Consider the following 24,139-nt stretch of genomic DNA (forward strand, 5'->3'; position numbering starts at 1 on the left):
TTCCGTCTTAGGAAACGATAGTGCAAATCGGAAAAGGGGGTCTTTTCACTGTGCAATGCAGAATGGAGGTTGTGCTTTTGGACTGCCATTTCAAAAGGTTAATAGTGAGGAGCTATCTGGAATACATGGGTAATATGGTCCAGCTTCGCTACATTGCAAAGGAAAGAATTTTAAATGAATGTCTTCGTTGCATTTCATTTTTTAAATTGCTTTGTTTTTATCCAGTACTCTGTAATATTGCTTTCTACTAGAAAGTAGAATTTCTGCTACCTAAAAACTGTGGTTGAAAACTTGTTTCAGGAATAACATAATGCATGCCTGACAAATAATATTTTGGCATAACCCACAGCATATATGTGCATCGTGTCGTACATTGTATGCAATTAGCATGAAATACATTGTAAGTAGGAGTGTTAAGTGAAGCCAATTTTCTTTTGTAGATTGAGTCAGCCAGCTCTTGGTAATACAGTAGAAAAGGGAATATTTTGGTTTTAGCATCAAGTAAAGACGTACCCATTTGTTTACCATTTCTTGGTTATTTGTGTGCGCTGTAGGTCCCCCCCCCCCCTGTAATTATAATAATGTTTTGCATTGATATTGAGTTTGTTTTGTTTTTACCAGCTCTTTTTGATGCACTGGAACAGTTCTTCGTGTTTTTAATTGCATGTACCCCCTCTGGGATCATATGATGAAGTGCAGGCTAAAAGTACTCTCATTAAATTAATGAATATTAGTACATCTATGGCTATAAATGTTTTAAAATATACGACTGAACACACTAAATAACTTTTAACCTACTTTATGCAGGAGACCAGTCAGCAACAATCTCTTTGAGCTCAAACACACATCTACACTACTACACAACTACCCTCCACCCCACTTTTATTCCAACTGGGAACTGTATAGGAGAGATTCCTGGTGAATTTGTGTTCTCTGTCACTTTTATTCTGGGAGAACATACTGCTGAGAGCAATGACTGTCTATTCTTGTTTGTACACAGCTTAGTACATGCAGTGGGTCATAGTTGTGGCTTTTAGTTGTAGGCATCAGTGCTGATGTTAAATATGGATGTGGTTTGTTTAGGCAACAAGAATGCACAAGTTAAACCAAATATGGAATAGTGCCTTAGGCTGCAATCCTAACCCCACTTCATTGGGTGTAAGCCTAATTGAATTCAGTAGAAATTGCTTTTGACTAGTCATGTTTAGGATTGCAGTGTTACCTATTTCAGTGTTCTGGTCACTTTGCGATTGATTGTGGAACCTGCTGTCAGTTTTGATCAAGAGTGTGCATGTGTCAATATCTAACTCGAGAGGATAGAAATTTCAACAAGAAGAGCTGTAAATTAATAGAAGTGCTTGGATTCCCCTGCCTCCACCATACTGTGCCATTCTGTCAGCTGTAACCTAGCAATCATGATGCAGCAGATTCCATGCAATGTGCTAGGAAGCAGTGAAAAAATTTGACCGTGTGATCATACATTTCTCAAACATTGCAGCAAAACAGACAAGCTTTACACCTTTCTCTTTGTATTCTCAACGAAAATAGTTAAGTAAACCAAACATGTGTCCTATGGAAGTCCCACTGTGGTCACTGGGCATTACTCCCTAGTAAGTGGGCCTACAATTGTTTGCAAATAACACAGTCTGAGTTCAGAAAGAAAATAAATCCTGGTTACATATTACTGAAGAACCTGAACAAAAACTGAATATAATTTGAGGGAGAAAGGAGCAAGGAGTCTTTCTTACACCAGGCCTTGTACATAACAAGGAAGCATTCAACCAAACATGCAGAGGAAAACTTCAGAACTATACAGCCAATCAGGGCACAGTGCCACATTGGCAAGCATCATGCCACTCTGCATGGTTTGCTGAGCAACACCTCCATCTGCCCCCCCAGCTAGTTGACTGTAAGTGTAACTAACAGAAATAACCCTGAAGTCACACCCACAGTGATATCTGCAGTTGCACTTCCAACAATAATAGCAACCTGATTGACTTTTCTGTTCATTTCATTCACATTTAAAACAAAAACACCTTCTATTCCATTCCTGCCATAGGATCTTCTGTGGCATCAAGGGGAGGGGAGAGGGAAAACATTCTGTTGAGCAGGGAGAAATCTTTGCACCAATGGAACATTCTCCTTGGCGCTATCTTGGAAGCAACCCAGAATGTGCCATGACGACACACACTGTGCCAGAACTGTCCTGATAGGCTGTCAGTGTAGCAGTGGTGTATTTCTCTCTCCCCAGCATATTGAAGTATTAGGATCGCTCAGCCTGCTATGCTGCCACTCATCTAGTAATTAGAGCCCCAACACAAGAGCTTTGGGGAAGACGTCCAAGGCCTCACTCAATAGAATTAGCAGGAGCACCCCACCCCATCCGCCACAAGATGTGAAGCAACTGAAGGTTGGGGCAGGACTGGCAGTGGTGAGGGAAGGGGTGTGTGGTCCATCCCAGGTGTTATCACTGAGAGGGGGTGACAAAATGAGCTTTTAAAAAAAATTGGGCTCACGAAACTTTTTAGGAGTGACACGGTGACTTAGGTGCCTGCAGGTTCTGCGCTGCCTGAAACGGCAGGGTGGGACTTGCGTCTGCCTACTGCCTCTCCCTCAGCCGCCCTATAGCTTAGGGGGAGGCCGAGGAGAGGCTCTAAGCATCGGAGAGGCTCACCCCATCCCCATGGGCGTGGATCACCCCGCCCCCATAGAGGCTCATCCCGTCCCCAGCTGCAGGACACGCCCCCACACCAGGCACCCAAACGACTAGCTACACACTGCTGAGGACAGGTGAGCACTAAATCTAGAGTTCTAGTCCTAGACTTCTGGCTCAACCTGTATTTCAGAGTTAAACACAAGTGCAAAAGGCATGGTAAATGATGAGTAAATCAAACAGGCAGAAGTTTGAGCAGCTGCAAGTGGCACTCATAGTGTTTTGGGCTGTGTACACAACCCTGTTTACTCTGCATCCTAGTGCTCTCAGTTTGGGAATTGGTGTACACGTGATATTAGCCGCGATCCACACCTATCCTGTTGTTTCTTATGAAACACTGTGCTTTGATGCATTTCTCCCCAAACCAACTTTGATCCAAATTGAGAAAAAGAACAACCTAGCTGTGTTGTAAGCCGACAATGTGCTCATAGCCTTGGTGTTGATGGCCTTGAACACTGGCTGCTTTTGAGGCTGCTTATATATGTTATCTTACTGATGACAGTTCTCCTGGCATAAATCCTGAAATGCCTTGCCAAAATAACATCACTCTTCGTTCCTGTGAAATAGACAATGCGGATCCTCTGCCTGATAGGCAATTGGAGCGTAATACGAATTTGTTGCCAGCTTTTAAATATATGCAGTGCCTGGTGTCAAAGCAGTCTCTCTCTGTGTGTTTGACAGTTAGAACTGTTAGGAATGAGAAGTTACGCCTTTTAAAGCCTATTGTTTAAGACTGATGCAGCAGCAGGTTGTAATAAAAGGTGGAAAGGCTTGCATCCTGTCCTGGAAACAAAAGCATTAGCTATGAAAGGAAAAGAGAACAAGGGAGCAACTTATTCCTTACCAAACTCTCTCGAGCCGTTTCTGCCCCTTAACTGTTTTAATGCCCATCCCTTAATGCTGAACATAATAGAGTTGTGTAGATTTGGCAGATCCCAAAGGCTGCAGTCCTAACCTTGCTTACGTGGGAGTAAGCCCCATTGAAGAAGACTCACTTGTGAGTAGGCATGGTTAGGATGGTGCTGTAGTTCTATAAGAATAGCTATTATCTTTATAGCACTGTATACAGAGCTCTGCTCTGCTCCTAAATGCTCCTCTTATTGCTTCTCACTAAGGCATACTTTGTGCAGTCATTGGTAATGCTTAAATGTAAATGCAGCTCTTCAACAAATGAACAAAAAGAGGGGGTGACCAGCCTGTCTGAAGCATGAGGGAGAGTTGCCATCTCACATAGGCTTTTAAATCTCCATCTGAAGCATAAAATGAGCCTGTCATCTGCTCCAGTCCTTGTTGTGATGTGCACTTACAGGCCTGGTCTCAAACACAGGTGTTGTGATGCTGGCTCATAGGCAGCCTTCAAGTCAGCTGGAGTGGGAGACATGAAACTGTGGTACTGAAACCTAATGGTGATCAGCTGGCATTGGAATTACAGTCTAGACAGATAAGAGCCCGATAGGCAAGGCCAAGCTGACGGTTGACCAATGAAGCCCAAGCCTGACCTGGACACTTTTAAAGCTCAGGATTATTTGCAGGGTAGCAGTGTGCTTTAATTGACAGCCCTTCAGATACCTGGAAACTGCTATTATGTCTCCCCTTACTCTTCCCCAGCTTAAGCATACCCAGTCCTTTCCATTGTTCTGCTTTGGACTCCACACATAAAAGAAAGGTAAAGGGACCCCTGACCATTTGGTCCAGTCGTGGCCGACTCTGGGGTTGTGGCACTCATCTCGCTCATCTCCAAGGGAGCCGGCGTATAGCTTCCAGGTCATGTGGCCAGCATGACTTCTGGCGAACCAGAGCAGCGCACGGAAACGCCGTTTACCTTCCCACTGAAGCAGTACCTATTTATTTACTTGCACTTTGACGTGCTTTTGAACTGCTAGGTTGGCAGGAACTGGGACCGAGCAACGGGAGCTCGCCCCGTCGCGGGGATTCGAACCGCCAACCTTTGATCGGCAAGTCCTAGGCTCTGTGGTTTAACCCACAGCGCCGCCCGCGTCCCTCAATACCCAATACACATACCCAATCTTGGCAAGCCTCTTCCAGATAAACTCAAGTTTGGTAATGTCCTTCTTAAAATGTGGCACCCAGACCATAGTACAGATGTAGCTGGGAGAAGGGGAAACATAGCTTGGTTGGACATCAAAAAACTGAAGCAGAAGTACCATGCAGTTTGCTAGTAGGCACATCTGCCATGCAAGCTGCAGAAGCCTGGAGAAAGCTGTATGTGTCACATCAGCAGCAGGACTTCACTTTTCAGCAAAGTCAGAGCTGAACTTTCATCACCCAGTCAATAGCAAATAGCTTTCATCTGCTGTAATTTGCTGTGTGTCGTGAATGAGTATGGTGTAAAACAAAGTCCACTCTTTTATCCAATACTGCCTGTGGCTTCCAGGGTTTTTCCTTTTAATATAATTTTTTCGCCTTCCTTTTTATTGATATGAAAGTGAAGATTTTTGTCCTTTTTTACTTGAACAGGCATTTCCTAGTTAGACGTTAATCTGAATGGGCCTATGGTGGGTCACACAAAAGCCATTCATCAATGTCCTTTAAAAGGGAACAAGCTGTAAACACAATAATGTGCTTTTCAAATCAAGACCAAAGAGACCATTGGAGTAAAACATCCCATTCTTTCAATGTCGTGGAAAATGTTACACAAAAACTAATTACATTCCAAAACATAACCATGCTAATAAGAATAATGCAGAAATCTTTGTGGTGTCCTTTTTATTGTTGACAACCTTGAAACTGATACAAGGTCACATTGAGTTTGAGACCCTTTCTCTTGTGCATTAATACCTCCATATAAAGCCTTAAGCAACGTTACTTGTGCCACCATCTTTTTATGACCAGTATTCAATACTTCATGCACAACTAAAAACTATGCTTTCCTGTACATACATCACTTATAAGCAAAAATCCAAAGGAAATATAACTATTTCATTGTACTTACTGTACTCAATTCATAACTATGAGAGATACATGTGAAACAACTTCATTCTACCACACAACCTAAACCCAAGATCTGTAGACTACCTTCCGGATAAAACACAGACAGTATGTAGAAAAAACAGCAATGCATTTTTGGGAGGCCAGTAGGAGGAATTCATTGCAGATCCGATTCATTACCATCTAATAAGTAGTAAGGGATGATGGTAAAGTTTTGAGGGAGTTTCCTTTACTACATATTTTTATTTATTTTCTTGAATTTATATCCAACCTTTCTTCCATCAATGGAACCCAGAGCTGCAAGATCACAGACATACTGTTCATCCAGACCCTCACCAGCGTGAATTTCTTCTCCCACCATAACTGTGGTTAAGGGATATGTTGGCACATCCCAGTGAACAAGCCAGGTTCCCTGCTTATCCAGTATCCATCCGTATTAGTCAGGATTCTTAACCAGAGTTTGAAGCAGGTCACAAATGCTCATTAAATGAAGGACCTGGTTGGCCTTTGCTGTGATTAAAGCATCCCTTCTCTAAGAGAATAAATAGTGCCTGAATTTAAAACTTCTTCCCACTGTGTACACAAAAGCTCATGACATAACGAAATGGTAAGAAGTCACAACTGTTGCAAGATCGGTGGACTATGCTGCAGACACTTTACTCTTTTGGAATCCATTCCACTTTGCAGAATTGTGGTGGAAGCTCCACCTTGTGGCAGAGTCCCTGTCTTTTCTGCCAGCCTTGTACCCTACTCAGGAAATTTCTGTTTCTCCAAGCTATCTAACGTGTCATGGCCCCTGTGAGACTTATGTGAGCATAATATGGTGACTGTGGGCATGTATGTTTTCTCTTGTCATTTTAGTCTCTTGAGCGTGAGGGACAAATAAATTTGGGAAGCCCAGTTTAAAATGTTGTGTTTGTGTATTGCACCATGACTGTGCATGGCACTTTACACTGTGGAGTCACTAAAGGAAAAATGAGTTCCCATCCCCTGACAGTTTAGTATCTAACTGAGGGAAGATAGAGGCAGTGCTCACAAGGTAGTCATTTGCAAGCAGATGCACTTGCACACACCTAGGCTTAATTTCAGTTGCAGTTGAGGACTAATACAGCCACCTCAGACCCTACAACTGGCTGGTGAGGCCTTGTTGGTGCCGCCGCCACTGGGAGCTCTCTGGTTGAAGCTGACCTATAGCAGGGCCTTTTCAGTGGTGGCTCTCCATTTGTGAAAGACCCTCTCTAGTGTGGCCTGTCTGTCTCTATCATAATTAACTCTCAGGAAGAATTTGAAAACATTCCTGTATTTTACCCAGGCATTTGGAGTACAACTCCAGGATCACAGGATGAAATAATACTTTTTACTGCAATCAGTGCCTTTTAAAATGCTTTATACTGTGACTTCTCTTGGTTGTTCTTAACTTTCATTGTTTTTGGAATGTTTTAACTGTTCTAGAATGTTTTCGTTTTAAAATTGTGGAACTATTTGCTGCCCTGAGCTCCTTCTGGAAGCACAGCAAGATTAATAATAATAATAATAATAATAATAATAATAATCTTAAGTCAAACCCTCACAGAAAAAGTGGGCCTTAATCAGGGATTTGAAGTAAAAGAGAGGTGTTGTCAGATAGGTGTTGTGGGGAATGAGTTCTGAGGATCGTGGACAGCAAGAGAGAAATGATGGAGTCCTATGAAAATACATAGAAAGCTGCCTTATACTGAATCAGACCATTGATCAATGTGGTTTTCGAGCCCTACCTGGAGATGGCAGAGACCAAACATGGATGTTTTTTCCACGCCCTTTAGCACTGCACTATGACCCGTCCCCTAACAAAGCGTTGAGACAAATCAGAATACCTTTGTGAGTTTAGGGTGATACAAAGAGCAAAGGCCAAGACCAGGGATGTCAACAAGGCTGTAGAGAGCTATAAAGGACAAAAGGTTTATTCTGGAACTGCTAAGAAGCCACTGTGGGGGATGCAACAGCTTCCTAGGTTGCATGTATCAGCATGCAAACCTATGAAGTTCAGAGCAGCATCCGCTGGGTTCTCAGGAAGCCTTCTGTCCAAATACATCCTTGTAGGAACTTCTAAAACATTTTGCTTAGTGCTCTTGAAATGCTCTTTCTTCTTTCTGTAACATTTGCCATTCTCCTGCTACTGGCTGAAACTGCTTTGTTTGATGCCTGCAATAATTTTGGTATCTATTATATGACATGAATTGAAGGGATCGTTGGTTTAAATTTCAGAAGTAAGCACAAGTAACTTCAAAAGTAATTGATTTTCATAGGGGAGGGAATTATTGGGTAACTCCAATAGAAGCTTCTGAGAAGGTCAGTTTTGCATGGCAGAGTTCTGTAAATTGTTACAGATGCATTGTTGCGCTTTGAAATTCTGGAACAAATAGCTTGCTTTGAAAAATGTGGGGGAAACAGAGAACAGAACAAATTAAATTACTCACAGCACAGAAGACACCAGGAAGAATGGCAGATGGTGTCAAATTAACTTCTTATGGACCAATTCAGAGATGAATGTTAACAGAAAACCAGAACGGCTACATGGATTAGTGGTGACCGGGCAACAAAATAACCCAAAAATGTTTGCCATGATGGCTGAGGTCTCATGAATCACAGTGGACAAATTAGGAACATAGGAAGCTGCTTTATACCAAGTCAGACCATTGGCTCATCTAGTTCAGTATTGCCTACACTGACTGGCAGCCGCTCTCCAGGGTTTAGGTTGAGGATACCTGGAGATGCTGAGGATTGAACCAGGGACTTTCTGCATACAAGGGAGATGCTCTACCACTAAGCACGGACCTTTCTGCACTAAAAACAAACCAGTTTAAAAGTGGTTGCTCTTGGCTAGGTTATACACCATGTGATGCTAGGAATGCTGCAGTGTTTGTTACTAGGGTAATTGCTAGGGTAACCAATGGGTCTTAAACCCTCAGTGACTTCCCCTGCATGTGAAGATAGTCTCCGATGGATAGAGCGGGCAAGACCAATAGTGGGTCCAACAGCCAATAAGACAGTGTCTACACGTGCTGTAGAGGGAAGTGAGGGACAGATGGGGCTCGCCAACCTGGGAAGGAAGCCATCTAGGAGAAGGAAACTCTGATCCTAAACCTCTGCTGCCTTGCAAGATATCTTCCAGAGAAGAAAAGGCTAAGGGGTAAACCCTACACAAATCTGGAGCCCCTAAGACAATTGGATAGCACCTTGTATCCCTCCTTCCAGCAACTCCTGCAGCCAAGCTGGTTCCAAACATATTGCTCTGATTTCCTTTGGACCAAATCTGCAACAGCGGTCTTGTTGTCTGGGCAGCCCAGGACCACCATACACGCTGCCCAGGTTTGCATCCCAGGAAAGTCACTTTGGTGCTGCTAACACAGTGGTTCGATTTTACTCCTGGAGGTGCACTCCATTGTCTCTCAGGACAGACAGATGCTAACAAGTGTTACTAGTGTTATAGGCAAATATGACAGGGAAATATTTTGAATGGGGACTTAATTTAAACTGAGTGCAGTAGAGATACTGAAGAGTGTTACAGGCTAGTAAGCATTAGTGCCGGTGTCTCATTTTTTTGTGAGCTAAGAGGAAATTGTTTTGTCTCAATTTTCCAATATTTCTCAGTGTCAATGGTACGATACCTTAAAGCAGCAGTGGATAACACTTTGTCAGTCTGAGGGCTGCATTTCCCAGTGGGAGCCTTCTGGGGGCTGCATGTAAGGAGTGGGTGGGGTAGATGCAAAAGTGAGCATGGCAATGAGATGTTCCTCTTGCCTTTGGACAGTAGGATTCATTCCCTTCCATTTGCCTGGGCAAATAGAAATGCCTTAACCTGGTGGAGGAAAAATGGTGATGTCAGCCGTTATGTCCTGTCTCTTTGGGGAGGCCATTTAGACTGGGGGAGCCATTGCAGAAAAGTTTCTCTCCTGTTGGAGATACACAACATACCTCCATTAAGGAAGGATTTCCTGTTTCCCTGGACCTTTGTGTGAGCCTCTTGACTTACTGAGTTCTGCTGATTCTGATGGCTGCATTGTGTATGGTTATTATTTATTGTTTTGTATTTTTTATTGGTGACTTTGCTCAATTGTCTTGGCCATTTCTTCTGTGATGAAGAGCAGGCAATAAATATCCTAAATAAATAAGGAAGGTATTCAGAAAAGAACTTCAGCTTAGAAGCATGATGGTCCTTCTATCTGAGGGGCTGTTTGGTCCAAGCCCAGCTTAAAGATTAAGAATTGTTACGAAGAGAAAGTAGAAGGGACCTTGAAGCTGCCTATCCATCATTACCTTCTGGATATTGCGAGATGTATTGTTTTTCTATTTTCTAGTAATTATTTCTACATTTGCATATATACATGTAAATTAGCATATGATTTTTTTTGGGAAACACCTGCCCTCTTTTGTCCTCTCTTTTGGTGATGCATGTCCCCTTTCTGGCCACTCTAGCCTCAAGTGAAAAGGTTAAGATTTGGGGAGGCTGATACATGAAGTCAATGCAGCAACCATGTGGGTGGGTGGTAATCACACGGGTCTTTCCTAGCCATCTTTTTCTTCTGCGAGGTTTAATATTTAGAAACATAGATCCGTGGTTGAGCATCTGCTTTACACACAGAAAGTCTCAGTTTCAATCCCTGGTATTTCCAGGTAGGGTTGAGAGAGTAACTCCTTCCTCAAATCCTGGAGAGCCTCTGTCAGTCAGTGCTAGTCATCACTGAGCTAGAAGGACCCAATTATTTGACTTTGGATCAGCCAGTTTCCTATGTTGCTATGTTCATTTGTACCCAATGTTCAGGGCCATTCTAAGGTTTCTTTTATTGTCTCATCTACACATGTAATCACACCATTTTCTTTCTCTCTCTAAATAATGTTACTTGCATTGACCCCTTGGGTCTGATGAACTATAAATCTAAATAATGCGTGAGATGATGACCAAGGCATTTTTGCGGTACCAGGGAAGTCAAGGACATCTCATTATCCAGGCCTTCCTTCCTTTCCCTTCTACTTCCTTCAGCTTTTGATTAACCTGCAGGTTGTGTAAACAGATCAGACTGAAGTGAGTTAAGGGGCCTATTATCTCAGGATAATGAACCATGTAAATATGTGTTCGGGTGAGAGCCTATGTTGAATCAAGACATAGATTTTATCCATTTTCTGCCACTTGTAGCCAACAGAAACGCCACAGCCCAATTAACAGAGATGTAGCCAATTTGCTTGTATCTGAGATGATTAATCATCTTTTGCAGCAACACAGCACAGCTTACATGTAGTGGTTTGTTCCTCTGTCAAATGATACACCACTGATTCAGATAGATGGAGAGAAGGGTATCTCTCCAGATCAGGGGATTTCAAGTTTAGGTTCTGTGATGAAACGATCAGTCAAGGTGAGCAAGCTGCCCCAAATATAGCTTCTTTACCAATAGTGATCTTTTTCTGCAATCTGCTATTTCAGAGAAACATTCTGCAACATAGGAGCCAGCTCTTAAGGGCTGAGGTCCCTTTGCCCCCCTCCCCATAAAATATTTGAGGGGGCCAGGCTTGTGCAGAGTTGGTGGGCATTGCCATTCAAATGGTGTGCATGTGCCACATCTTGTGATTGATTATGCGGGGTGGGGCTTACCTGGGTCTGCTCAATATTTCATTCAAGTTGGCAGCCCTGTTCTGCGACATATTTATTTGGTGGCCTTTGCCAGTAGCGAGGCCCAGCAGGACACATTGAGCTTCATAAATTGCCCTGGAAAAGTAGTGGGTCAATATCTACCATAAACTGTGATGTGCTCAAAAGAAATAGTTAGTCCTCCTGAACTGTGATATCCCATAGAAACTTATCCAGAGTTGTTCAATATTCAGGCTTTGGAAAGTTAACTTATTACCAAAGCAAGAATATTTGCTTTTGATCTCATTAAAACCCCTGCTGTTATACCCTTTAGATAGTAAGAGTAACAGGCCAGGACATGGAAGACTGGGGTTCAAATCTCTACCGCAGGCATAGGCAAACTCAGCCCTCCAGATGTTTTGAGACTACAATTCCCATCACCCCTGACCACTGTTCCTGTTAGCTAGGGATGATGGGAGTTGTAGTCCCAAAATATCTGGAGGGCCGAGTTTACCTATGCCTGCTCTGCTGGGCCATGAAGTTCACTGGCTGACCATGGGCCAGTCACTGTCTCTCATTCTATCCTACCTCACAGGGTTGTTGTGAGGCTAAAAAGGGAAGAGGGAGAATCATGTGTATGCTACCTTGAGCTCCTTGGAGGAAAGGTAGGGTATGTATGTAACAATCAATCAACCAATAATAAATAAATAAATAAATAGGTGATGGTGAACAACAACAACAACAACAACAACAACAACAGGCAATCTTTTCTTTAAAAACAACAGACCTACCGTTACTCATCTTCTCCTCTTAGTGGGGCACATTCTACCTTCTCTTCATCATCTAAAAGCTCCATGGTAGCTGCATAGGAGTTGCTGTGCTGGAGGCAGCCCAATATATTTTGGTGTCTGAGAAAATCCAAATAGAGTAACAGTGGTATATTATTAAATAACAATTCCCAGTTTTCAGTCCTTGAATGACACCCTGTCAAATTGTTGCCCAGTCCTCCTTAATATGCCTCGGTTGATATAAAAGGCAGGATGCTCCCCCATTCAAATCACCGCCCAGACACCCAAGCAGCTAAAAGGGTTCTTGTTGTGGCTACCTCTTCTGAGTCATCATCTCAACCCTTCGCATCTGACAGTGAGTACCCATATGAAGAGGCCATGCTCCTGGTGTCTTTCTGAATTGCTGCCAAAGTGTTCCTGTAAATTCACAGATAAATAACAAAGGCCACAGTTTTAATGGGCAAAACTACACGTGACCATTATTCATGTTTTCTGTGGGTGGTTGGTTGGTTGGTTAAGTGTGCTTAACCTGGCAGCATTTATTTTGAAGAAAAATAGGATCCAATTCAGAATTTGCTCCTCATCTGAATCAGGGCCCAGCATAGTACTGCTTTTCTTGCCCCTGTTTAGTATAAATAGCTCTACAAAGTGCTGTTTTACTGCAAACAGCACTTTCAGGGACAAAGAGCAGCCACTGGGCTATTCTGAGTGCAGGACCCCAATTTGACCTGGGAGCAAGTTTTGGATTGGGATCCATGCAGATTAATAGCCCCACCCCACTAATAAACACTGCCAGGTTAAGCACACATACCGCTTTTTAAGTGTGAGTAATTGACACAGGTAAAGGTAAAGAGATCCTAAAAACTGGGCATTTGATGCTGCAATTGTTATTTGTACCACTAGAGGTCAGAAGAAAACACAGCCAGAAAAAAAGAATTGCATGCAAATGACACAGGAAGCATCACATCCAAAACTGCACTTTCCGGGCAGCTTATGTTCCCAATTAACAAGACAGCATGTTTCAATTTTTCAAAAATAATTTTACGTTTCCGTTGCCTAGCAACCAGGAAGCACATTTTTAAAATAAAGCATATGCCAAGATTTTCCATTGTACTTTATTCTAGTTCACAAGAATACAACTTCGCAAGGGGGGTGGGGCAGAGAACCACCCTGGCGGTATGTTAATTATGTCTTTGTCAAGATGCAACACTCTAGTTAAGAGCCTTATACTTTGAGACTGCAGGTGCTTCAAACCAACAGATAAAAAAACCCCAGATAAAACTATGTAAATTTTCACTGCACTTTTCCTCCCAGTTGGCAAACCAGATCTTCCACCCTCTGTTTTGCAAATCGGTTGGCACAAGAAGTGATAAAACTAGCATTCAGTCTATTTCCAGATGCCCATGTACTGTGGCTTCACTTTTGGTTTCCATTCAAGATGCTGACATTTCCTTCTGGCTGATTTTATGTGGGATGGTGGCTCCTTTATTTAGCGATGCCCTATCTTGGGGTTTTGTCCTTAGGAATACCCAGTCCCTTCACTTATGAAGTTGCATCAGCAGCATAAACTATATTCTACTTTTCTTTTCGTACCTCCGCACATTTTCCCTGGTACCCTTCAGCTGTTTAAGAACAAACCCAGCAATCAGCACCATTGATCACCACACTGAAAGAGTAGGAAGACTTGAGTGTAGAAGAAGGATTAAGGGGTGTGTTAGGCAAAGTAAGCTGTGTTGGTTCATGATAAGTAAATCCAAAATCCAGGGTCAGGCCATTAGGACAAACCAAAACAATGCAGACTTTGACCCTGGTTTGCACATCATGGTAGCCAAGGTTTTTCCTATGGTTACAGGTTGTGGTTAAGGAGAGTTCTTAACTATGATCCTTTTGAAATCTTGGTTTAGCTGCATTGCCACACTGTGCTAAAAGGACCAGGGAGAAGCAAAGTGGGTGTGAAATCCTTTCTGGGAGCCAACACATTGTCCTGGAATAAACTGTAGTTTGGCTTTCTGTGACATCCAAATGAAATCTATGAAGGAGCAAGCTTTTAACTTCTCCAGAACCTGCCTACCTCCCAAGTGGAGCCAAAACTATTTAAGTCTTTTATCTCCTCCCATATGCCATCTTAAGATTGTAGTGTAGACTCCATGACTTTGACATTAAGGCCATATTCAATGCCATACATTTAAAACACATTGATATAGTCATGATCTCCCACAAAGAATTCTGGGAGCTGTGGTTTGTTAAGGGTGCTGAGAGTTAGAAGGTTCCCATTCTTCTCAGAGTAGTTTAACTCCTCTTCCTAGGGAACCCTAACTCGTCTACCCCTGCTTTGTTTTACATCTAGCCTGAGGGAAAGTTCTGGAAAAATTCAAATGTTTTCTCGCTATTTTGGGACATTTTGGTTGGTCTAAGAGATCTGACTGTGAATATTGGATCTTTATCATCTGTAGACACTAAAGATTAGTAGCATGCATCCAAAGCTTTTAATTAAAAGGATATGTAGGTACCTACAATATAACATGGTGGTAACAGTATCTCAGACTGAAAACTGCATTTCAGACTTCTTTCAGAGAAAAGCCCACACTTCAGGATTTCAGTTAGCTTTTCTGCAAGAAATTGAACAGTATTTTTTAATTTCTGTTGCATTTTCCATTCATTCTTATTGCTTGGTGCGGTGAAATCGTAGTGCTTGATAGGATGTGAATGGCATTTATTTTTGTCACTGTGCATCAGAAAAGAAATGTGTTCTGACTCCCTTCAGTATGTCACCTCAAAACCATTTGGCAAGAAGGGAGAGAGATTTTCTGAAAACAACAGTGGCTTCCTTTTTTCCTTTTTCTTTTTGCATCTGAATATATTTGCAGCTGAGTATTAACCTACAGCCATTACTCATCACTACTGAATGCAAGTTGATCTTGCACAAACAATTAACATGGCACATTGCAACAAATGGAAAGGAATTAAAAATTAAGCTGCACACCACAGACTACAAACTGTTACTAAACCAGAGGGCAGTTTAAAACAACGAAAAACAAAACTCCGAACTGCTGTATTGGCTACAAATGTACAGAGCAATGCTAACTATAGGAAGCCGGTGGAAATTAATGTCGAGTTAAGTAAAGCCAGTATAAGCTTTGCACTTCCCTAGATTTTCCTTTGGCATAAGTTCTCCCATTTAAATCCCCTCTCAGGAGTGGGGCTGCTGCCAGCTGAGTCTGCCTGAGCCTGGCAGAGGGACAACAAAAAGCTTTTAATATACTATACAATTTGACTTACATGACCCTTACTGCCACTGTAAGTTCCGCCAGGTAACCAGATCACATAGAATCATAGAATTGTGGAGCTGGGAGGGACCCCAAGGTGGGCAGAATGGGAAGCTTCGTGCTGGCAGAGACAAGCACTGGCCAGCAGCGCTGGGCAGAGGGACACCTTCGCCTAGTCCAACCCCCCTACTCAGCCCAGTGCATAGGTTGGCTTAGATTGCAGTCAGAGCATGTGCAGCTGCAACAACTGCATAATGCATCCCAGTTTAGCCCTGCTTTCCCTCCCTTCATTGTCAGCCCTGCGTTTGAATGTTATATTGTAAGCTCCTTGGGGCAGAGCCCTGTTGTCTTATCCTCTGCAAAATGTCATGACTACAGATGGCGCTGTGTAAATAATTAGAATTGTAGCAAAGGCACTAACAGCTGCTGGAGTTAGGGCATCTTGAGAATATAGGCTTCCTCGCAGTTCCTAGGCAAGGCATTTTTTTGGCATTAATCTGGGGTGAAACAGCTTAAAAAATATCCCTTTGTATTTGAAAGGGGAGGAAAAATGACTCACTGGGTTGGAATTGTTCACTTCTCAATGCTGGCATGGAGGTCCATCTAGAACAGCTCTTTTTTGTTGCAAGTATTTTCCTCCTATGAAGATAATAAACCTTGACATTCAAGTCAATTTGTCCCCTTCTGAGACAAGGCTCTGATGCTGGCAAATAGAGACACATACTGGCACGTAGCCTTATTAGTATCGATGGGAATTTTTGTAATGTAACGGGTTTAGAAGGGGCCAGTGGGTGTCGGCTACTGAATGCTCAAAGCAGGGTTGGGTGTGCTATATCAAAAGTCCAATTTCAAGAATGACACATCCTTTAAAAAACTGTCCCAAACCATCTCTATAGTTATGTTGTATCATCTCAGTCTTCAAGTTTTCCTCCATGATGGTAGAGTACGCAAAGTGCATGTTGAAGTACTAGTTGGACAATTGTCTAGCCTAGTATAAGATCACTTCCTACATTCCCGTCAACGACCTCATTCTCCTTCCTAAGCAATTTCCACGCAGGCTGATGTCATTGTTGAAAGTCATTAGAAATTATTGCCATGCTCTTGGATTCAGTGGAGATGTCCAGCTACCGATGACTCCAAAAGACTCTGTAGGGAGGGGGCAGTAAGGTTTGGAACAGCACTGGCAGAGTTTAGTTTAGAAAACCCTTCCAACTTCCTTTCCCCAATGCTTTATTTATCTGGGGCTGCGGGGTAAGTTAGGCTGAGAACCAGGGGCTGCACAGGTTCACACAGTGAGCTTCATGGCTGAGGTTGGTGGTACAAAGTGTGGGATATTGCTCTAGCGGAAATGCTGGCTGGTGTGAGTAAGACTGGGAGAAAAAGGAAAGTAAAATATATGTTAGAAGGTAATATCCACTTACTGAATGAGGCAGCTAGACTGGTGACTGGGAGTGGCCGCCGGTACCACATAACACTGGTCCTGAGAGATCTGCACTGGCTCCCAGTATGTTTCCAAGCACAATTCAAAGTCTTGGTGCTGACCTCTAAACCCCTAAATGGCCTCGGTCCTGTATACCGGAAGGAGCGTCTCCACCCCCATCGTTCAGCCCGGACACTGAGATCCAGCGCTGAGGGCCTTCTGGCGGTTCCCTCATTGCGAGAAGTGAGGTTACAGGGAACCAGACAGAGGGCCTTCTCAGTAGTGGCGCCCACCCTGTGGAACACCCTCCCTTTAGATATGAAGGAAATAAGCAGCTATCCTATCTTTAAAAGACATCTGAAGGCAGCCCTGTTTAGGGAAGTTTTTAATATTTAATGCTGTATTGTTTTTAACACTTGATTGGGAGCCGCCCAGAGTGGCTGGGGAAACTCAGCCAGATGGGCGTGGTATAAATAATATATTATTATTATTATTATTATTATTATTATTATTATTATTATTATTATGTATGCAACAAAGCAGGTTGATTTTGTGGGGTGCTGGAGGCAGCGGGCTTCAACTTAGAAGGCCACCTCTAGCTTTGAGTCCCCAGTGCCTCATTCTTCCTTGCAAATGTGCTCAGCTTAGGGGTTTTTTTGAAGAAAGTGTTGCTGGCACTTATCCTGAGTAATGGGAACCAATGTTTCAGTGCAAAGCATTAGATGAGACTGCTGCAGAGGAGGATCAATATTCACAATGAAGATTGCAGGTTTGACAGATCGAAACACATTCTGTTTCCCTGAGAATCAATAACTATATCAGCTACCAGTGGCTTTCCAAAGTACCTTTCTTTTATGCAAGGTGGTGCCACCACAAATGCAATTAAGTACAAACATTTATAAATGCGCACTAAACAGCATAGCTTCATCCTGGTTGGAATTGCAGCATATTTGGTGAATTTAACTGCCCTGTTCTGTAGATCCTTGAGACATCTGTAAAACTAAAGCTAGGACAAATGGATCTGCATAGTAATAGTGAGAGAATAGCATCTGATATCAGTATAAAACACTGTTTTTCTTCCTAAAGTAGCATACCAGCATGCCTAACGCACAGGGCAACAGGTATTATTATTAGATATACATAAAACTTAATGTCAAGATAGGCTTGAATGCCCCATCCTCACTTTGATATTTGAAAAATCAGCATAAACAGCCAGTGAGAGTTAAAAGACAGCATGTTGGAGCCAGTGGCTGGGCCGGCCAGGATGTGGAAGAAAGAAAGCCTTCATGTACTGAGCCCAGAGCACTGACCCATTGAGCTCAGCATTGCCTATCAACAGACTCATGGAAGTGTAGAGAAGGGACCACGAGGATCTTGTAGTCCAACTCCCTGCAATGCTGGTATCTTTTGCCCAATGTGGAACTCGAACTCACAACCCTGAGACTAAGAGTCCCATGCTCTACTGACTGAGCTGACTGGAAGCAGCTAGCCAGAGTTTCAGGCCGAGGTCTTTCCCAGTTCTGCCAGAAATACATATTAATTAGAAATACCAGGGGTTTCATGCATGCAAAGCATCTCATATATTTTTTAATTACATTTGTATTCTACTTTTCCTCCAAGGAGCTCAAAGTGTTGTATGCCATTCTCCCTGCCACCCTATTTTATCCTCATAATAATAACGCTGTGGGGATGATTAAGCTGAGCTGCGGTGAATGGCTCAAGGTCACCCAGTGAGCTGTATAGCTGAGTAGGGATTTGAACCCTGGTGTCCCAGGCACCTAGTTCAATACACTTTAACTGTTACACCACAGTGGCTCTCAAAGCATGCCTTGAACCCTTCTCCCAAATTGCAGCTGGGAATTGGCTGAGAACATCTGTGGGCATGCTGTTGCCAAGCAACATAGGTGCCAACTCCCTGGGGACCTATGTGTTCGAGCACCCACAAAATTCCCTATGAAGGGGCTGGGCACCCACAAATTTCAGTGCCAGGGCCATGCATGCCACATGGCACCCATGGCCCTAGGCACCCACGGTCACAGGGCCAAGCTGGCACTCCTGCCAAGTAATTTAAAGCCATCTGAATTTCTGTATTGGAGGAGGGGAGAGTGCAGGGATGGCATAAAGTGGTGGGTAGGTGGGCTCACTTGCATGTAGCCCCCAAATGCAGGTGGTGCAGTGGTTTAAACCACAGAGCCTCTTGGGCTTGCCGACTGGAAGGTTAGCAGTTTGAATCCGTACAACGGGGTGAGCTCCCATTGCTGTGTCCCAGCTCCTGCCATCCTAGCAGTTTAAAAGCATACCAGTGCAAGTAGATAAATAGGTACCGCTGCGGCTGTAAGGTAAATTGCGTTTCCGTGCACTCTGGCACTCATTACGGTGTCCCATTGCGCTAGTAGCGGTTTAGTCATGCTGGCCACATGACCCGGAAAGCTATCTGTGGACAAATGCCAGCTCCCTTGGCTGAAGCGAGATGAGCACCACAGAGATGAGTGCCACACCCCATAGTTGCCTTTGACAAGGTGCCCCATGATATTCTTGTAAAGAAGCTGGTAAAATGCGGTCTTGACTATGCTACCACTCAGTGGATTTGTAACTGGCTGACTGACCGAACCCAAAGGGTGCTCATCAATGGTTCCTCTTCATCCTGGAGAATAGTGACTAGTGGGGTGCCACAGGGTTCTGTCTTGGGCCCGGTCTTATTCAACATCTTTATCAACTACTTGGATGATGGACTCAAGGGCATCCTGATCAAATTTGCAGATGACACCAAACTGGGAGGGGTGGCTAACACCCCAGAGGACAGGATCACACTTCAAAACGACCTTGACAGATTAGAGAACTGGGCCAAAACAAACAAGATGAATTTTAACAGGGAGAAATGTAAAGTATTGCACTTGGGCAAAAAAAATGAGAGGCACAAATACAAGATGGGTGACACCTGGCTTGAGAGCAGTACATGTGAAAAGGATCTAGGAGTCTTGGTTGACCACAAACTTGACATGAGCCAACAGTGTGACGCGGCAGCTAAAAAAGCCAATGCAATTCTGGGCTGCATCAATAGGAGTATAGCATGTAGATCAAGGGAAGTAATAGTGCCACTGTATTCTGCTCTGGTCAGACCTCACCTGGAGTACTGTGTCCAGTTCTGGGCACCACAGTTCAAGAAGGACACTGACAAACTGGAACGTGTCCAGAGGAGGGCAACCAAAATGGTCAAAGGCCTGGAAACGATGCCTTATGAGGAACGGCTAAGGGAGCTGGGCATGTTTAGCCTGGAGAAGAGGAGGTTAAGGGGTGATATGATAGCCATGTTCAAATGTATAAAAGGATGTCACATAGAGGAGGGAGAAAGGTTGTTTTCTGCTGCTCCAGAGAAGCGGACACGGAGCAATGGATCCAAACTACAAGAAAGAAGATTCCACCTAAACATTAGGAAGAACTTCCTGACAGTAAGAGCTGTTCGACAGTGGAATTTGCTGCCAAGGACTGTGGTGGAGTCTCCTTCTTTGGAGGTCTTTAAGCAGAGGCTTGACAACCATATGTCAGGAGTGCTCTGATGGTGTTTCCTGCTTGGCAGGGGGTTGGACTCGATGGCCCTTGTGGTCTCTTCCAACTCTATGATTCTATGATTCTATGATTCTATGACTGGACTTAACCGTCCAGGGGTCCTTTGCCTTTACCTTTACCTACCCCTAAAAGAATACAAGGCCTTACACCCCAAAATGAATGTTCCTCACCCCTGGAAAAGAAGATGAATCCCATCATGACTTATGAAAGCACTTAATGTTGCAATTGTGCTCAAAGCTCTTTGGAGTGCTGCATTGTGCTATTATGATGGCTGAACAATACAATCCTCTGAGATCACCGAAAGTCCTGCAGCTCTCACTTGTTGATTCTCTTCTTTGGCTCTGGTAGAGAAACCTGGGGCCACATTAGTGGCCTGGTCAGGCCAGCTTGGCAGGCTTATCACAGGAAGTAATAAAAATAGCAAGTGCTTTACTAGAAGCACAATAAGGTGACTGGCAAGTTTTATAACTGGTTCTTCTACATTTGTTAGGGAGAGAAATAAATCCCTGGTTTCTCTGGGGCTTTTCAGTGGTTCTTTTTTTAAAAAGCAGTTTGTAAATAAAGCTCTTACATGTTAAGGGAGAGAATGGAGTGTGCTGCTGGTGGTTGGGCAGACTTTATAATTGAATGGCTGTCTCTTCAAGCAGGGTTCATGGACTCAATAATTCCACTTCCAAAAGGGATGCATTCTCCTGACAAGCATTTATTCTGAGTCCTATTCTGTATGAATGGTAAGATTCGAAGACTGCAGTGGGGAAGAGAGTAGGCTGCAATGGAAGAATCCTAGAGTCAGAGAACTGCAGAGCTGGAAGGGACCCTGAGGGTCATCTAGGCCAACTTCCTGCCATGCAGGGCTCAAGGTTTCACCCCTGCCCCATTTACTTCTCTTGCTTTTTAAAATTAGGAACATGAGAAGCTACTTTACACCCAGCCAGGCCAATTGTCCATCTTGTGCTAAGCTCTCTGACTGGCAGCTCCTTTCAGGCAGAGTTATTTTGTATGACCCTCTGACTAAACACCAGGAAGGATTTTCTGACAGGTGGGTGACCACCAATCAGGGATGCTTTGGTTTAGATTCCCTTGTGGTGCCTTCCAACTCTATGATTCTATGGGATCCATTAAACTTGGGATACCAAAGATTGCATTGAGGGAGTTCTGCATGCAGAGCATTTGTTCCATCACTGAGTTGTGGTTCAATTCTCCCCATACTCCACCTCTTTACATCTTATATCCCATCCTCTTCTGTCTCCACAACTGTATAAGGTTGCCAAATGTAGATTTCAAAAATTCTGGTTTCTGTCAGGCCAAGGGGTCATGGACATTGTTAGCAGGACCCACATGGCGGGTCTTTTCAGTGTAGCTGGGCGTATTGCAAAACAGATTTCTGGGGAGAAGTCAGCCACCCACTGTCTTAAAATTGCTCTGAGACATCTGTACATAGAAATTAGCATCTGCAGTGTTTAAGCCAATATTGCCATGAGCCAATGCCCCAAGGCCTTTAAGTACTTAGCACCAGTGGAACTGGTGGTTTGGACTCCACAGACAGCGGGGGTAATAGTAAAAGCTACCTATTTGCTCCTGTGGCAATGCTGGTGGATGCAGCTGGCTGAAGATGAGGGTTCAATTGCCCATGCAGCAGTGAAGCTCACCAGGTAACCTTGGGCCAATACCTGTCTTTAGGTGTGACCTAGCTCACAGGATAAGAGGGGGAGAGCAACATATGGCAGGATATCAGTGGAATATAAACAGAGGGATATAAATGGAATAATAAACCAACCAAACAAATGTTTTTACAAAACATGCACAATGCCCATTTGGGTGGCATTCATGTAGTAAATATAACATGTGCTCTAGCAACTGAAACATAGGCAAGCACATCAATGTCTATAACTCGTCCTGTTGGCTCACCAGTGACTGAACTGAGCTGCAGTCTGTGTTAGGGTTAGTTCAGTGCCAGAGAATATGCATTGCATGGATGTATGCTGAAGGTGCAAGTTTAACCCCTGAAGCCTTCCGCTTAAAAAAGGATTGCATGGAAGGAGCTCTGCCTAACATTTTGGGGAACCCAGAAGGGTCGTAGCTCAGAGTACAGCCTGCAGAGGATTCCAAGTTCAATCCGTGGTATCTCCAGATAGGGCTGACTACCAGTTAATGTCAGCAATTCTGAGCTAGATGCATCAAAGGTTTGAATTAGTAAAAGGCAGTTTCCTGTGTTCCTGTGTTTCCTATGTTCAGACTTTTCCTAGCCACTGCCTGTCCGAGTGGCCACTTACTTGCAAAATGGACCCAAAGGCATGGTGTGTTTTTTTTTAATGTTCAGATCAATCATTCTCCAAATACTCTCAGCCAGTGTGAGAAAGCTGTGACCTGCCTTGCACAGAGGAGCATGGTTACGTAAGCCCAAACCAGACAGAGAGCCCTTCTTTTGTTTTGGAACAGAGGGGTGCAAATGGGACCAGAAGCAACCCAGGGAGGAGTTAATTAAAGGAGGGGGGAAGAGTAAGGGGGTCCCATCTTATTTGTTTGGGGAAGCTATTAACTCTTCGCTGTAGCAGTCTTGGAGGTGTTTGCTGTGATGGGATCATAACCAGCCCTCCTCAATCATCCCCCTCCCATGGGGTTTGGGTGGGGAACCACAGATGTCAGGAAAACTCATTTGGCGGCATTAATCAAAATGGATTAGATTGAGCGGCATCAAGGCTACCCTGTTAGCACAGCATCAAAGAGACGTCCTCTCTGCCCCAGTGGCCTGCATTGTCCACTGCTTTGAAATTCTGGAGCCATCCAAACATTTACTGAAGGGGCAGGGTCGCTGCGTTGTGGCTAAAAGCTCACTGGAGCCTAATCCTTCATGCACTTCTGTCTCCTCTGTTTACAGTATAACTGGGTTAAGTAATCTGGTGCATTGGGGTGTTGGTGGCTAGAAGAGTTCAGAGCCCCAATTAAGATCCCAGCTAGCTTGTCCGTTCCAACTGTTTCGTGATGGCTGGACTGCCACAGAGCCAGTTTGTGCTGGTATGAAAAAATACGCTCCCACATTTGTGACATTGGTACAGTGTTTCTAAAGCCGGAAGGTTTTCTTGGCTTTTGCTTGAAGAAGCGCCTTTCCTTTTCCCTCTGCCCAGGAAGAAAAACAGATTGGGATTAGATTTTTGAAACAGGCCTGGTTCCCACACCCCACTGTCGAACAGTCTGGGACAAAGGCGTTAAAGTACCACAGATGTTTATTTGGAAACATGTTCTGGGGAGAATATAAAATTATGCAGTAGATATGACATTGCAGTGGGTGCTGTATTTTTATTTTAAATGCCACAAATGAATTTATGCATTGAGTAAATACAATCACCAGCTACCATATGTTTGACATTTCTCGGATGAAAGTATGGCAGATTAATATATCTGTGGCTTATGGCAATTGTCTTTCCTAGAAGACAATGAGCGTCATTGACTTGTGAGGCAGGTGAGTGAAGGGTTTGCCAACAAGAGTAAGCTCGGAAGTGGGGCTGGGGGGTGGGTCCTGACACTGCAACAGACACCAATACTCACAGCATCAGGAGGGGAGGGATATGTTATGCCCCTTCCACAAGGGTATTTGGGTTACAGTCCATTTGCTTTCCACCATAGAAATCGATGCAAGCACCATGGACAGGCAGGGTGCTTGCAAAGTGTTCCTCAGGGTTCAATATGCATGGGATTTATTCAGTGCAATTCCTTTTGGTTGTCTTCCCTCGACAACATCTTCCATTGACCCTGAGAGAGCTCTCCAGCTATTCATGCATTTTCTAAATTGTCCCTCATGATCACAAAGGGACATAGTGGTAGCACTCAGGGATA

General features: G+C 43.7%; 1 long non-coding RNA gene across 3 annotated transcripts; it reads right to left on the reverse strand.

Moving 5' to 3' along the window:
- Nucleotides 1-7,295: 7,295 nt before the first annotated feature.
- Nucleotides 7,296-20,546, reverse strand: LOC310760602. 3 transcript variants are annotated; one of them, XR_014547045.1, is made up of 6 exons: nt 20,476-20,546; nt 15,878-16,688; nt 14,563-14,661; nt 12,056-12,172; nt 9,310-9,500; nt 7,296-7,843 (listed from the first exon to the last, which is right to left on the reverse strand). It is a non-coding gene; the product is annotated as an uncharacterized lncRNA (long non-coding RNA). The 3 variants fall into 3 exon arrangements; XR_014547046.1 differs by lacking the exon at nt 9,310-9,500 and having other exon boundaries at nt 7,298-7,843; nt 20,476-20,545; XR_014547047.1 differs by lacking the exons at nt 7,296-7,843; nt 9,310-9,500; nt 12,056-12,172 and having other exon boundaries at nt 14,520-14,661; nt 20,476-20,544.
- Nucleotides 20,547-24,139: the final 3,593 nt, after the last annotated feature.

Source organism: Podarcis filfolensis, assembly GCF_964270895.1.
Source record: "Podarcis filfolensis genome assembly, chromosome: 4".
NCBI classification, from domain to species: domain Eukaryota; kingdom Metazoa; phylum Chordata; class Lepidosauria; order Squamata; family Lacertidae; genus Podarcis; species Podarcis filfolensis.